The sequence below is a fragment of the Cucumis sativus genome, unplaced genomic scaffold, assembly GCF_000004075.3.
Source record: "Cucumis sativus cultivar 9930 unplaced genomic scaffold, Cucumber_9930_V3 scaffold31, whole genome shotgun sequence".
Taxonomy (NCBI): domain Eukaryota; kingdom Viridiplantae; phylum Streptophyta; class Magnoliopsida; order Cucurbitales; family Cucurbitaceae; genus Cucumis; species Cucumis sativus.
The window spans coordinates 169,330-182,246 of NW_022279546.1; the positions used below are offsets into that span (position 1 = coordinate 169,330).

Genomic DNA, 12,917 nt, shown 5'->3' on the forward strand with positions numbered 1-12,917 from the left:
TGCGTGCGCGTGTGTGTGCGTTCCTACATGTGGGTGTGTGTTCGTGTGTGCGAACAAGTTGATATTTTTTAATGTTGTGATTCTCTCAATTTTAAAATAATAATTTAGTTTTCTTGATATTCAAGCCATTAATATTATTTTGAGATAAAGATATCGAACAAGTTGATATTTTTTAATTTTGAAATTCAATTAAGGTTATTTTGATACAAAATCTATCGTTGAGATTCTCAAATACTATTAAATTATAATTTTGTTATTTTGAAATTCAAATTCAATTTGGTTATTTTGAAGTTAGTAAGATTGAATAAAATTATTAAAATGTTGATTCTCAAATTATATAAATTTGGTTACACTAGAAGAAATTTGCCATTCAATATCGGTTTAAAATCGACATTAATGATCTTTGGTGTGAGTTCGAAACGACATTAATGATCTTTGGTGTGTAGATGTGTGTGTGCGTTCATGCGTGTGTTCGTGTGTGTGCATGCACATGTGCGCATGTATGTGGGTGTGTACGTATGCGTGTGCGCGTGCGTGTGCTTGTGTGTGCGTGTGAAAGTGCGCATGTGTGTGTGGATGTGTGCAAATGTGCATGTGTCCGTGTGGGTGGGTGTGCGTGTGTGTGTGTGCACGTGCGTTCATGCGTGTGTTCGTGTGCGTGCATGCGCATGTGCCTGTGTAGGTGGGTGTGGGTGTGTGTGAGTGCGCATGTGCCCGTATGGGTGGACGTGCGTTCATGCGTGTGTTCGTGTGTGTGCATGCGCATGTGCGCATGTATGTGGGTGTGTACGTATGCGTGTGCGCGTGCGTGTGCTTGTGTGTGTGTGTGAAAGTGCGCGTGTGTCTGTGTGGGTGTGTGTGTGCTCGTGTGTGTGAGTGCGTATGTGTCCGTGTGGGTGAGTGTGCATGTACGCATGCGTGCATGTGTGTGGGTGTGTGTGTGTGCATGTGTGCAAGTGCGCATATGTTTGTGTGGGTGGGTGTGTGTATGTTCGTACATGTGTGTGTGTGTGTGCGCGTGCGTGTCTGGATGTGTGCGTGCATTCATGCGTGTGTTCGTGTGCGTGCATGCGCATGGGCGTGCGTGTGTTTGGGTGTATGCATGTGCGTGTGCGAGTGCAAGTGTGCCAATGTGGGTGGGTGTACGTGTGCTTGTGTGTGTATGAGTGCACATACGCCTGTGTGGGTGCGCGTGCGTGCATGTGTGTCGATGCGTGTGTGCCCATGTGGGTGGGTGTGCGTGTGCGAGTGCATGTGTGTGCACGTGTGCGCGCGTGCGTATGTGTTCGTGTGTGTGCATGTGCATGTACGTGTGCGTGTGTGCATGCGTATTTGTGCGTGTACGTGTGCTTGTACGCGCATGTGCGAGTGCGCGTGTGCCCGTGTAGGTGGGTGTGCGTGTGTGTGAGTGCGCATGTGCCCGTATGGGTGGACGTGCGTGTTTGCGTGCATGTGTATGTGGATGTGTGCATGCGCTCATGCGTGTGTTCGTGTGTGGGTGTGTGCGTGTGCGTGTGCGAGTGCGTGTGTACCCGTGTGGGTGGGTGTGCGTGTGTGAGTGCGCATGTGGTCGTGAGGATGGGTGTGAGTGTGAGTGTGCACATGTGTGTGTGTTTGTGTATGCGTGTGCATGTGTGCGTGTGTGCATATGTGTGTGCACACTGCCTTCACATGGATGTCAAAGAAGCAACCCATTGTTACTCTCTCTACGTGTGAAGCATAATATGTGGTTGCTACCTCATGTAACTTGGTTGAGAAATCTATTAAAGGAGTTATGATATTGCCAAAAGAAGAGCCAACCAGAAGTTTTCATAGATAACAAATCAACAATTGCTTTGGCCAAAAACTAGTTTTCCACAACCAGAATAAAGCACATTGATACACATTATTATTATATTAGAGAGTGCATCAGAAGAAAGGAAGTATAGTTAGAGTGCATGAAGACTCGTGATCCGGTAGCCAACATTTTCACTAAGCCTCTTAAAAAAGAAGAATTCACAAAATTGAGAGACCTGCTTGGAGTAACAAAATCAAGTTTAAGAGAGGATGTTGAAATATAAACTTGATTTTGGGTTTAACGATATTTAGGCATAGCCCAAATAAAAGCCAAATTTCTATAAAGTATTAATTACTACAATATTCTAGATAAATCAATTGTAGGAGATATTTAGAGAAGATTGAAGATACATTTAGAAAATATAAGAAATGAGTGTAATTGTAAAGAATATTTTAGAGAGTCATTTGTAACCGTTAAATAAAGAATGTGTTGCCAAAATCCTAGCCATTCATTTAGGAGTGACAACTAGGATAAATAAGAGGGATGTCCTACCACTTGTATTAAGTCAAAAAAATAGAAGTGTCTAATAACACAAGTAGCCTCTTATCTCAATTCTCTCTTCCAAATTTCCTCCAACCTCCAAAAATCCTTTCCAACAGTGTATCATTGTATGAGTTAGTAGTAGTAGAAAGAGGAGGGCGATATTTGTTGGCTTCATCCCGTCTTTTAGGCTTATAGAACGTAGTTTGGGAGGGGGTGTCCACTAAAGTTGATGCCAAATCTTTGTTTTTGGAGGCATAAAAAAATGATGAAATTGTTAAGCAACTCTTAGAAAACAATACAATTTGACATTTTATAGTTGAGGAATTGATCTGAAGATTGATAAGCTTATTTGCTTGGACTAAAAAAGTTTGTTTAATTTTCTAAAAAAATGAAAATGGCTACAATTAGGTTTTTCTCCCAGCGTTACTAAAGTTTGATTGAAATGCCTTCAGATTTAAATTTCTAAATGGTTTGTTGAATTAGTGTTTAATTATCTCATAGGTTAACTTTCGCTCTTACTATTGATGCGTGACTACAATTGGTATGTCTGAAAGTGAAACCTAAACCTTTCCTTCACTAGAAGAAATATGGGCTTTAGTGTCAGGTGAAAAAAATGAAAATCTGGCTTTAATGTCATTTCTGAAAAGACGGATCATTAATGTCGGTTTTAAATCGACATTAATGATATTTCCATTTTTAATTTTTAAATTTTTTTTTATTATGTGAAAACTGACATTAAAGACCCTTCCCCTTTTTAATTTCTTTTTTAATTTTTTTAAGTTGTAAAAATTAAATTTCCCTCTCTCTCTTACTTTACCCATTCCTATCAAAATTTTCTCTCTCGATTTTGAATTTCCTTCTCCCTTCTCTTCTCATTCTATGACCTAAAACTCATCGTCGTCTTTGTGCCCATAATTCATCCCAATCGCCGTCGTGGCTAAAACTCTTCCTTCAAGTCTTTCCCAGTCGCCATTGTGCTTTGGCTATCGAGAAACGCCTCTGTTGTGCTCAATCATCTTCGACCATTCGCAGTCGCCCAGAACTCTTCCTTCAAGTCTTTCCCAGTCACAGTCGTCGTCGTGCTTCCGCCGCAAGAGTCCCTCGTGTCCAATCATCTTCAAATCCACCACCATAGCCACCACCGTGCCCAACCATTGCAACCATCGCGTGCCCAGCCGTCATCTTCGGCTAGCACAGGGCAGACCAAGACAGAGGGCAACTCAACCCATGAATACCAATCTGGTATTACTTCATCAGACATTGGACGAAAGGGAGTGGACTACAGAGGCCCTTTCGAGCCTTCTTCTGGAGGTTCAAAGAATTTTCATACGCTTTTTTTTTTAGGCATCAAAATAGATCATTGAATCAATCTTTAGTAGGTTCTAATTTCTGTTGTCTGCTTTTTGTTATTAACATATTGGTATGTGGATTTAGTTTGGTAAGAAAATGTAATGGTAAATAGAGAGTTGATTTGGAAGATATGAAGAGGAAGTGGGCAGTGGGTTAATGGAGATTGGGGTTTAAAGGTAAAGAAGGAAAGTACCAAAGAGAGTGAAGAAATGAAATAGTGAATGATAAATATAAAAGGTAACTACAAATAAGAGAAAGGGAGAGATTTAGTTTAGCATTGTTTGGAAATTGGAACGTAATATTCACTTCTCTATTTTCCTCAATTTAATTTAGGATTAACTTTTGAGACATTTTTCACTGACTTCGTGTTATTAACATATTGGTATCTGGATTAGTTTGGTAAGAAAATGTAATGGTAAATAGAGAGTGTTGATTTGGAACTTATGGAGATGTAGTGAGAAGTGTGTTAATGGAGATTGAGGTTAATAGGGTGAAGACTAGATTTATATTAAGTGTGTTATAGGGACGGTAAGTTCATCTTTTGTTTTTAAACATATAATAATTATTTGTGTTTTATTTCTATTTCTCTAATCTTAAAATGTTCTTATTAATTCTTATACTTTAGTTTATGTAGTAGTAATCTTTGTTTATTTCAAGTTTGGAAATTTATTTGACAAAGGTTTAATGTTGGAGACTACACTTGTAACATCTCGAACTCTAGGGTACCTTATTATATATATGTGTGTATATATATCTTTTTTTTTAGAAAAGAAGTTAAGGGAGAAAGAGATTTGGAAGGTTAAGATAATAATAATATACATTTAATAATATTGTTATAATTTTTTTTTAAATCATTAAGTTAAATAAAGAAAAAGGAAATAAAAAAGAAAAGAAAAGAAAATCAAAGATTTTCTTTCTCTCTCCTCTCTCTCTCTCTCTCTCGCACGTCCCTTCCCCGTTTTTCTTTTTCTTTCTTTTTCTCTTCCTCTTCCTCACATCTTCCAGCCGCCCCACCCCTCGTTTTCTTTTCATCTCCGATTCACGAAGCCGCCGACCGAAGGTTCTTCCACCGTTCAGATCCACGACAGCCACCGCCTCCCTCTGATTATGCTTTTGGGGTTGAGATGTTTATTAAAAATGGGTTGAAACATTCAAAGATGTCGAACGTCATGACTTGTCCTTGTTTAAAATGCGTAAATGCAAAGACTTTAGATGTGAATACAATTAGAGATCAATTATTTTTTTAACGACATCGAGTGGGGAAGAAATTCTTGTACAAACAATCACGTTCTTATGCAACAGTTGCTACTTGTGGCAATTCATGGTATTTTATGAAACATGTAAGACTTGTAATTGTTCGACTATGCTTCTTCTTTAATGCTATATGTAAGAAGACAGTTGGTTCATCACAATTAAAAGGAATGCAAGAAGATGTTGTTGTCACTCTATGCCTATTAGAGAAGTATGTTCCACCATCATTTTTTACCATAATGGTACACCTTGTTGTGCATCTCATAAGAGAAATTGAGTTATGTGGACCTGTTCATCTAAGGTGGATGTATCCTTTTGAACGATACATGAAAGTTTTGAAAAATTATGTGTGAAACAGAAATCGACCAGAAGGATGTATGGTAGAAAATTATATTGTTGAAGAGGCTATAGAGTTCTGTTCAAAATTTATGGTGGGTGCTAGCACTATTGGACTAAACTCATCTGTAATAAAAGCATATTCAAACGTGGATAGATCATTATCAGCTTCTTCTCGAATTATGAGAGGAAATGTTCATCATCGTATATTGTGAAAAATGTAAAAAGAATTGTTGGCACGCTTGCTAGCTATAGAATGCTAGAGCTACTACTCCATGGCAAACCTTATACACATCAAATACACTTTTCCACACTTCTTCCATATAGAATTAAACAAATACATATAATCCAACACCTATATATATTCACATATCAAATAAATGCATGTTGTCCTCTATGACAAACCAATAGGATTCCTATTTCACCCGCAATGAATAAGATCCAACACATAATATACCAACACACTTTTTCACACTTCCATAAAGTACTACAACAAATACACATCATCCAACACACACACACACATATATATATTCACATATCAAATAAACACACTATATCCGATGACTATAAGTGAAAACTCAAAATCTAAAAATAATAACATCACGAAAGGGGCGTACATTTGCATAAGAGAGTTCTTTCCTAAACAAGGAACAATCATTTCTACATTTATGTATCTTCTCGTACTTCATTCCAAGAGTACACAAAATCTTTTTGCTTCATAAGTAGAAGTAGGGATTTCATTAGGAGTAGGTAAGATGTCACCAATTAATTTTAACAACTCCGTGATACTCTTTTCACTCCATCCAAATTTAACTTTCAAATTATATAATTTTATCAATGTAGATATTTTGGTAAAAATTTTACAATTAGGATATAATGGTTTCTTGGCATCATCTAGTAGTTTCTCAAAATTTTCTAACTTGGTCATTAAAATAATTGTGTGCACCCTCAAACATCCCAATTATGTCACCAACATCAAACATCCCAATTATGTCATCAACATCATCCACGTTAATTTCTTCTCTTGCACTACTAAAGACACTTTCATTGTTTCTCTTCATTGGTAGTGATTCACCATGAAAAATTCATACTTGATAACTCTTATCGATGCCGTTAAAAAATAATAAGTGATCTCTAATTGTATTCACATGTAAAGTCTTTGCATTTACGCACTTTAAACGAGAACAAGTCATGATGTTCGATGTCTTCGAATGTTTCAACCCATTTTTAATAAACATCTCAACCCCAACAACATAATCAGTTAACATTCTATTATTTTTCATCCATGGCTTATCCATATTATATAAGGATGCAATTTAATCTACAAAAAAATGTCAAAAAAACAATAAGGAATATTTAAGTAATCTTACACTTGTGAACTCAACTATAATCGACAATAATACCTAAAAAGTTGAAGACTAAATATAATTAATGTAAATTTCTATATACACCCAACAACCAAACAATTAGAATAAAGCAAGACTATCAAATAAGCACATATGAAAAAGAAATTAAATTCTTATCCACATTCCAAAAACGTACTAACAAGTTCTATATAAACCCAAACAACCAAAAAGTTCTATATACACTCAAACAACTACAAAACTCGTAATCGTATCACTCAATCAACTAACAAGCAAATCTCAAATTAAAACCATCGACGAAGACCAAACACAAACTTCTAACCATCATTATGACATTATAATTCCAAATGAATGGAAGTAATTAGTTTGATTTTCTTTTACTAACAATTTGAGGTGTGTTAAAAAGCCCTCCGACACGCTTAAATACTAACAACATATACCAAGTACCAAATATATCTACAAAAGACCGATGAGCAACTTAAAAAAAAAGAAGAGAAACTTCAATTAAATACAAAAAGTGCATGTGCACTTGTGTGCATGAGTATATTATCATCGCACAATCAATTAAAATATACATGCATGCATGCTCCAAGATTTTGTAATATTGAAGCACAAACCAATTCAATAATTACAAATCGAAAGCATCCATTCATTCTTTGGATACACAAGCGTAAAAAAAACTTTTCAAAATCTTAAAGATAATACAAATAAATAAAAATACGGATTTAATTTTCAAGGAGTATGAATCATTACCTCTCCTTACCCTTCTTTAAGAATCACTTAAGCAACTTCTTCCTAGCAATTGGAAGATATGTTAGAAAACAATACAAATTAGCATAGAACATCACAGTAAACAAAAGCGTTCAGAGTAACGTACACAAAAGTATAAGAGTTTATCTTTTTTAAAGCTACAAACTAATGAGTTCGTTGGGGAAAAGAGAGAAGTTATTGATGATATATTGAGTCGGTAATGAAGAAAGAGAAAAATTATTTGAAATAGAAAAAAATGAGTTCGTTGGGGAAATTAAATAATGATAATAAAGATAATGACAATAGTAATGATAATAATACTGTATTATTATTATTATTGTATATATTAAATAAGCCTCTTTCATTTTTCATGTCCATCTTCTCCACCCCTCTTTCTTCTTCAGCATTCAACCCTAGAGCAGTCGCCGCCCCACTTCAGCCATCATCGCGCACAACACTCCAGTGAGAGAGTCCTCGTCACGGTCGCATAGTCGAAGCATCACGGTCACGAAGCACAACCGTTCGTTTCTCTCCAGCCGTGTCGACTCGTGTTGCATCGGACAGTCGAACGACCCCTATCTTCCGCCGTGCGCTCCTCCTTCGCGTCGTCGATCGTAACCCTCTCTTTTGTCGAAACCATCATCGGTCGTAGCCTCCACTTGCACAGCACCGCCGGACATCATCGCGCTTGACAGTCAAGGATGCAAGCCATGACAATTTTCTTTTCGCGAGCCACACGTCCAAGCCGCGTCAGTTCAAGCCGTGTCCCTTCACCAAGCCGCGTGAGTCATCTCTGTTGATCCAAGCCGTTCCATGTAAGCCGTACGCGAGCCATACACAACTGAGTCGATCCTGTGTGAGCCGTATGCGAGCCGTGAGTCTCAAGACCCGAGCCGAAGCCTTGCTAGCCGAGCCACCTTCAGTTTTAGCCGTCTACAACATATTTAAGCCCTTGGTGAGTTTTTTCTTAGTTCTTGTTGGGTTTGGTACGCCCAAATAATTATTGTTTTGGGTCTTAAATAAGTTAGCACTGGAATGAGTTGTATTATGTTTTTTGAAGGTTAAGGTGTGGTTGAGGAATTGAATTGTGCAAATTTCAATTTAAGGTTGTATTGAGATCAACTTTAAATCTTTGGGGTAAGTTTGATTGAATTGGTTGCCTAATTAAACAGTAAAGTGATAGATTGACAAAATTATTAAGTTTAATTTTGTTCATGTTTAGGACTGAGTTTATTGTGAGGATTTGACTCTCAATCAGAGGAGTACTATTTCTTTTGTGAATCTCCAGGTAAGAGATTTTTCGTACTAAACCCTACTTGGAAGTTGCATGTATGTTATGTACTAAACCCTAAGTATAAATTTATACTCACTCTTTTAAATGTTTAGTTTTCAGGTAAGGGTAGAGGCAAGGGCAAACTGGCGAATGATAAGAAGTGACCGTGGATCGCCATAGGGAACCGTTCAGTTTTCTTTCACATTTATATTTCAGTAGTTATATTTTCATAGATTTATTTCAGAACTCCAGTTCAATTACTTTAAGTATATTTCCTCTATTTTTGGGCCGAAAGTAGTATTTAGATTAGTTATTTTAACTATTTATTTATTTTTATTATTTAAAGTTTTTCCTCAAATTTTAATTTATTTTCTTGTATATTAAAAAAAAAAATCTATATTTACTTAAATAGTAATGACCTAAACCTTCTAGAAAAGTTGGGGCGTTACAGTTGGTATCAGAGTCAAAGTTTTAGATTTTGTAGACTGACTTACGATGTAAGTCTTTGATTTTATCCCTATGGTTAATACGGTCTTTCGTCACTCGCCAGGTACATTTTTATGATATAATTTAAGATTGTGCATATGACCTTGCATGAATTAAACTAGATAAGTAAGCATGTTATGAATGAACTCGTAGTAAAAGACTTTTAATGGTGGAAATTAGGAAAAAAATGCTGCCATGTAGAAGTGTTCATAGAGGTGGTATTGGAGGTAGAGGAGCTGGACGTAACCATCCTGCGGGACAACCTGAAGCACGACCTGGAGGACAGCCCGGGGAACAACCAACTGTACAAGCTGTCAACCCTACTGCACCTGTTACTCAAGCAGACCTTGCTGCTATGGAGCAAAGGTACAGAGACTTATTGTTTGAAGTGATGGCACAACGACAGCCTGCCTCACAGACCTAGACAACTCTTGTTTAGGCATTGGCTGTAGGTGATCAGATTCCAGCTACAGGAGTTCAGGCCCCAATTGTAGCCCAACACTTACCAGGCATGCTTTTAGCCGAAGCCAAGCACTTGAGGGACTTGAGGAAGTATAACCCTTAAACTTTTGATGGATCTTTAGCAGATCCCACCAAAGCACAAATGTGGTTGAGTTTGGTGGAGACCATCTTTCGTTATATGAAGTGCCCTAATGACCAGAAGATTCAGTACGCTGTGTACTTACTGATTGATAGAAGCAGAGGTTGGTGGGAGTCCACAGAGAGGATGTTGAGTGGAGATATAAGTAAGATCACCTGGGAGCCGCTCAAGGAGAACTTTTATGCCAAATTCTTCTCTACCACAGTGAGAGAGGCCAAGTGCCAGAGTTCCTAAAACTAGAGCAAGGTAACATGACCATGGAAGAGTATGATCAGAAGTTCGATGTGTTATCCCAGTTTGCACCCGATTTAGTGAGAACCGAGGTTGAGAGAGCTAACAAGTTCGTCAAAGGTCTCAAGTCAGAGATCTAGGGTTTCGTTTGCGTCCTTAGACCAACCACCCAAGTTGATGCGCTGCGCATGGCAGTAGACCTGAGTTTGTATGAGAGGACGATGTTGGCCAAGGCTGTAGAGAAGGGGCCAACTTCGGGACATAAACGGAAGACTGAGCAGCAGCCTATAGTAGCACCACAAAGGAATTTGAGATCAATGGTTTGTTCCAACGGCACTAACAACAAGCTACTCAACAGGCCAAACCTTGAAGGTACTATTCATGACTCTTAATTATGGAAGACCTCACTCGGGTCGTTACCTAGCAGGAAGTGGAGTATGTTACAAATGCAGACAACTTAGGCATCTAGCTGATAAGTGCCCTCAGAAGTCATTCGGAGTTGTTGCGAACCAGACTTCCCCACCCCCATCAAGGGAGAGTTTTTGTCACTAATAGGCAGGAGGCCGAGAGAGTTGGCACAATGGTGACAGGTACACTCCCAATCTTGGAACACCTGACTTTAGTATTATTTGACTCGGGGTCCTCTCATTCTTTTATATCCTCTGTGTTTGTATAGCATATGAATTTAGAAGTAGAACCCCTGAGTTACCTGTTGTCTGTTTCTACTCCATCTGGAGAAATTATGTTGTCGAGAGAAAAAATAAAAGCATGTTAGATAAAAGTAGCAGAGCATGTTTTAGATGTAACTTTATTAGTATTGGACATGCAAGATTTTGATGTAATATTAAGCATGGATTGGCTATCCGCTAACCATGCAAACATAGATTGTTCCCGCAAGGAGGTAGTTTTTAACCCTCTTGAGGTAACTAGTTTTAAGTATAAGGGGGCAGGGACTGTGGTTCTACCTAAAGTTATCTCAGCCATGAAGGTTAGTAAGCTGCTCGACCAGGGTACTTGGAGTATCTTGGCTAGTGTTATGGACACTAGAGGGCCTAAAGTATCTTTATCATCTGAGCTAGTGGTAGGGAAATATCTCGATATTTTTCCAGAGGAGCTTCTAGGACTTCCGCGCCGCAGAGAGGTTGACTTCGCCATAGAGCTCGAACCAGGTACTGGTCTCATATCGAGAGCCTCATACAGAATGACGCCAGCAGAACTGAAGGAGCTGAAGGTCGAGTTGCAGGAATTGCTGGACAAGGGTTTTATTCGACCTAGTGTGTTACCTTGGAGAGCACCAATGTTGTTTGTGAAGAAGAAAGATGGGTCGATGCGTCTTTGCATTGACTATAGAGAGCTTAATAAGGTGACAATCAAGAACAAATATCCATTGCCTAGAAATGAGGAGCTATTTGATCAGCTACAGAGAGCCACGATGTTCTCTAAGATCGGTTTACGTTTGGGATATCACCAGTTGAGGATTAGGCACAATGATATCTAAGACGACCTTTCGTTCTCGTTATGGACATTATGAGTTTATTGTAATGTCCTTTGGCTTGACAAATGCTCTTGCTGCATTTATGGAATTGATGAACATGGTGTTTAAGGATTTCTTAGACATTTATGCGATAGTTTTTATTGATGACATCTTGGTTTACTCCAAGGCAGAGGCTGAGCATGAGGAGCATTTGCATCAGGTGTTCGAGACCCTTCGAGCCAATAGGTTGTATGCCAAGTTTTCCAAGTGCGAGTTCTGGATGAAGCAGGTGTCATTCCTTGGTCATGTAGTATCCAGTGAGGGACTTTCTGTGGACCCAGCAAAGATCGAAGTCGTTACCAATTGGCCTCGACCTTCTACAATTAGTGAAGTTCGAAGTTTTCTAGGTTTAGTAGGTTATTACAGGAGGTTTGTGGAAGGGTTCTCTCATATAGCTAGTCCTTTGACCCAACTAAGCAGGAAGGGGACTCCTTTTGTTTGGAGTCCAGCGTGTGAGAGCAGTTTCTAGAATCTCAAGCAAAAACTCGTTACTGCATCGGTCCTTACAATGCCTAATGGATCTGGTAATTATGTGATATACAATGATGCCTCTAAGAAAGGACTGGGTTGCTTTTTGATGCAACAAGATATGATGGTTACTTATGCTTCTCGTCAGTTGAAAAGTCATGAGCAAAACTATCCTACACATGATTTAGAGTTGGCTGCAGTAGTTTTTTGCACTAAAGATTTGGAGGCACTATTTATACGGTGAGAAGATTCAGATCTTCACCGACCATAAGAGCTTGAAGTACTTCTTCACTCAGAAGGAGTTGAATTTGAGGCAGCGAAGATGGCTCGAGTAGGTTAAAGACTATGACTATGAGATTTTATACCACCCAGGTAAGGCGGATGTGGTAGTTGATGCTCTTAGTAGGAAGATATCACATTCTGCAGCACTCATTATTAGGCAGGTTCATTTGCATAGAGACCTTGAGAGAGCTGAGCTTGTAATTTTAGTAGGGGAAGTTACCTCACAGTTAGCTCAATTGTCAGTACAGCCAACTTTGAGGCAGAGAATTATTATTGCCCAGCTCACTAACCCTTATTTGGTGGATAAGCGCCGCTTAGTAGAAGGAGGGCAAGTTGAGGAGTTCTCTATATCCACTGATGAGGGACTCGTGTGTGACAAACGATTATGTGTGCCAGCAGACAATACAGTTAAGACCGAGTTGTTGACTGAGGCCCATAGTTCCCCATTTTCTATGCATCCAGGCAGTACAAAGATGTACTAGGATTTGAAGCGAGTTTACTAGTGGAGAAATATGAAGAGAGAGGTGGCAGATTTTGTTAGTAAATGTCTGGTGTGCCAGAAGGTGAAGGCACCAAGACAAAAGCCAGCAGGGTTGTTACAACCCTTGGGTGTGCCAGAGTGGAAGTGGAAGAATGTATCTATGGACTTCATTTCTGGACTACCTAGG

At 38.7% G+C, this 12,917-nt stretch overlaps 1 long non-coding RNA gene across 2 annotated transcripts in view; it reads right to left on the reverse strand.

The window, feature by feature from the left end:
* Window positions 1–7,170: 7,170 nt before the first annotated feature.
* Window positions 7,171–12,917, reverse strand: part of LOC116405803 — a 29,377-nt gene continuing 23,630 nt past the window's right edge. The window contains exon 4 of one of the 2 annotated variants that reach the window (XR_004218898.1): window positions 7,171–7,419. This is a non-coding gene — a long non-coding RNA (uncharacterized LOC116405803). Of the gene's footprint in view, window positions 7,420–7,677; window positions 8,308–12,917 lie in introns of those variants that run through there. The other variant, XR_004218899.1, reaches the window with a different exon arrangement.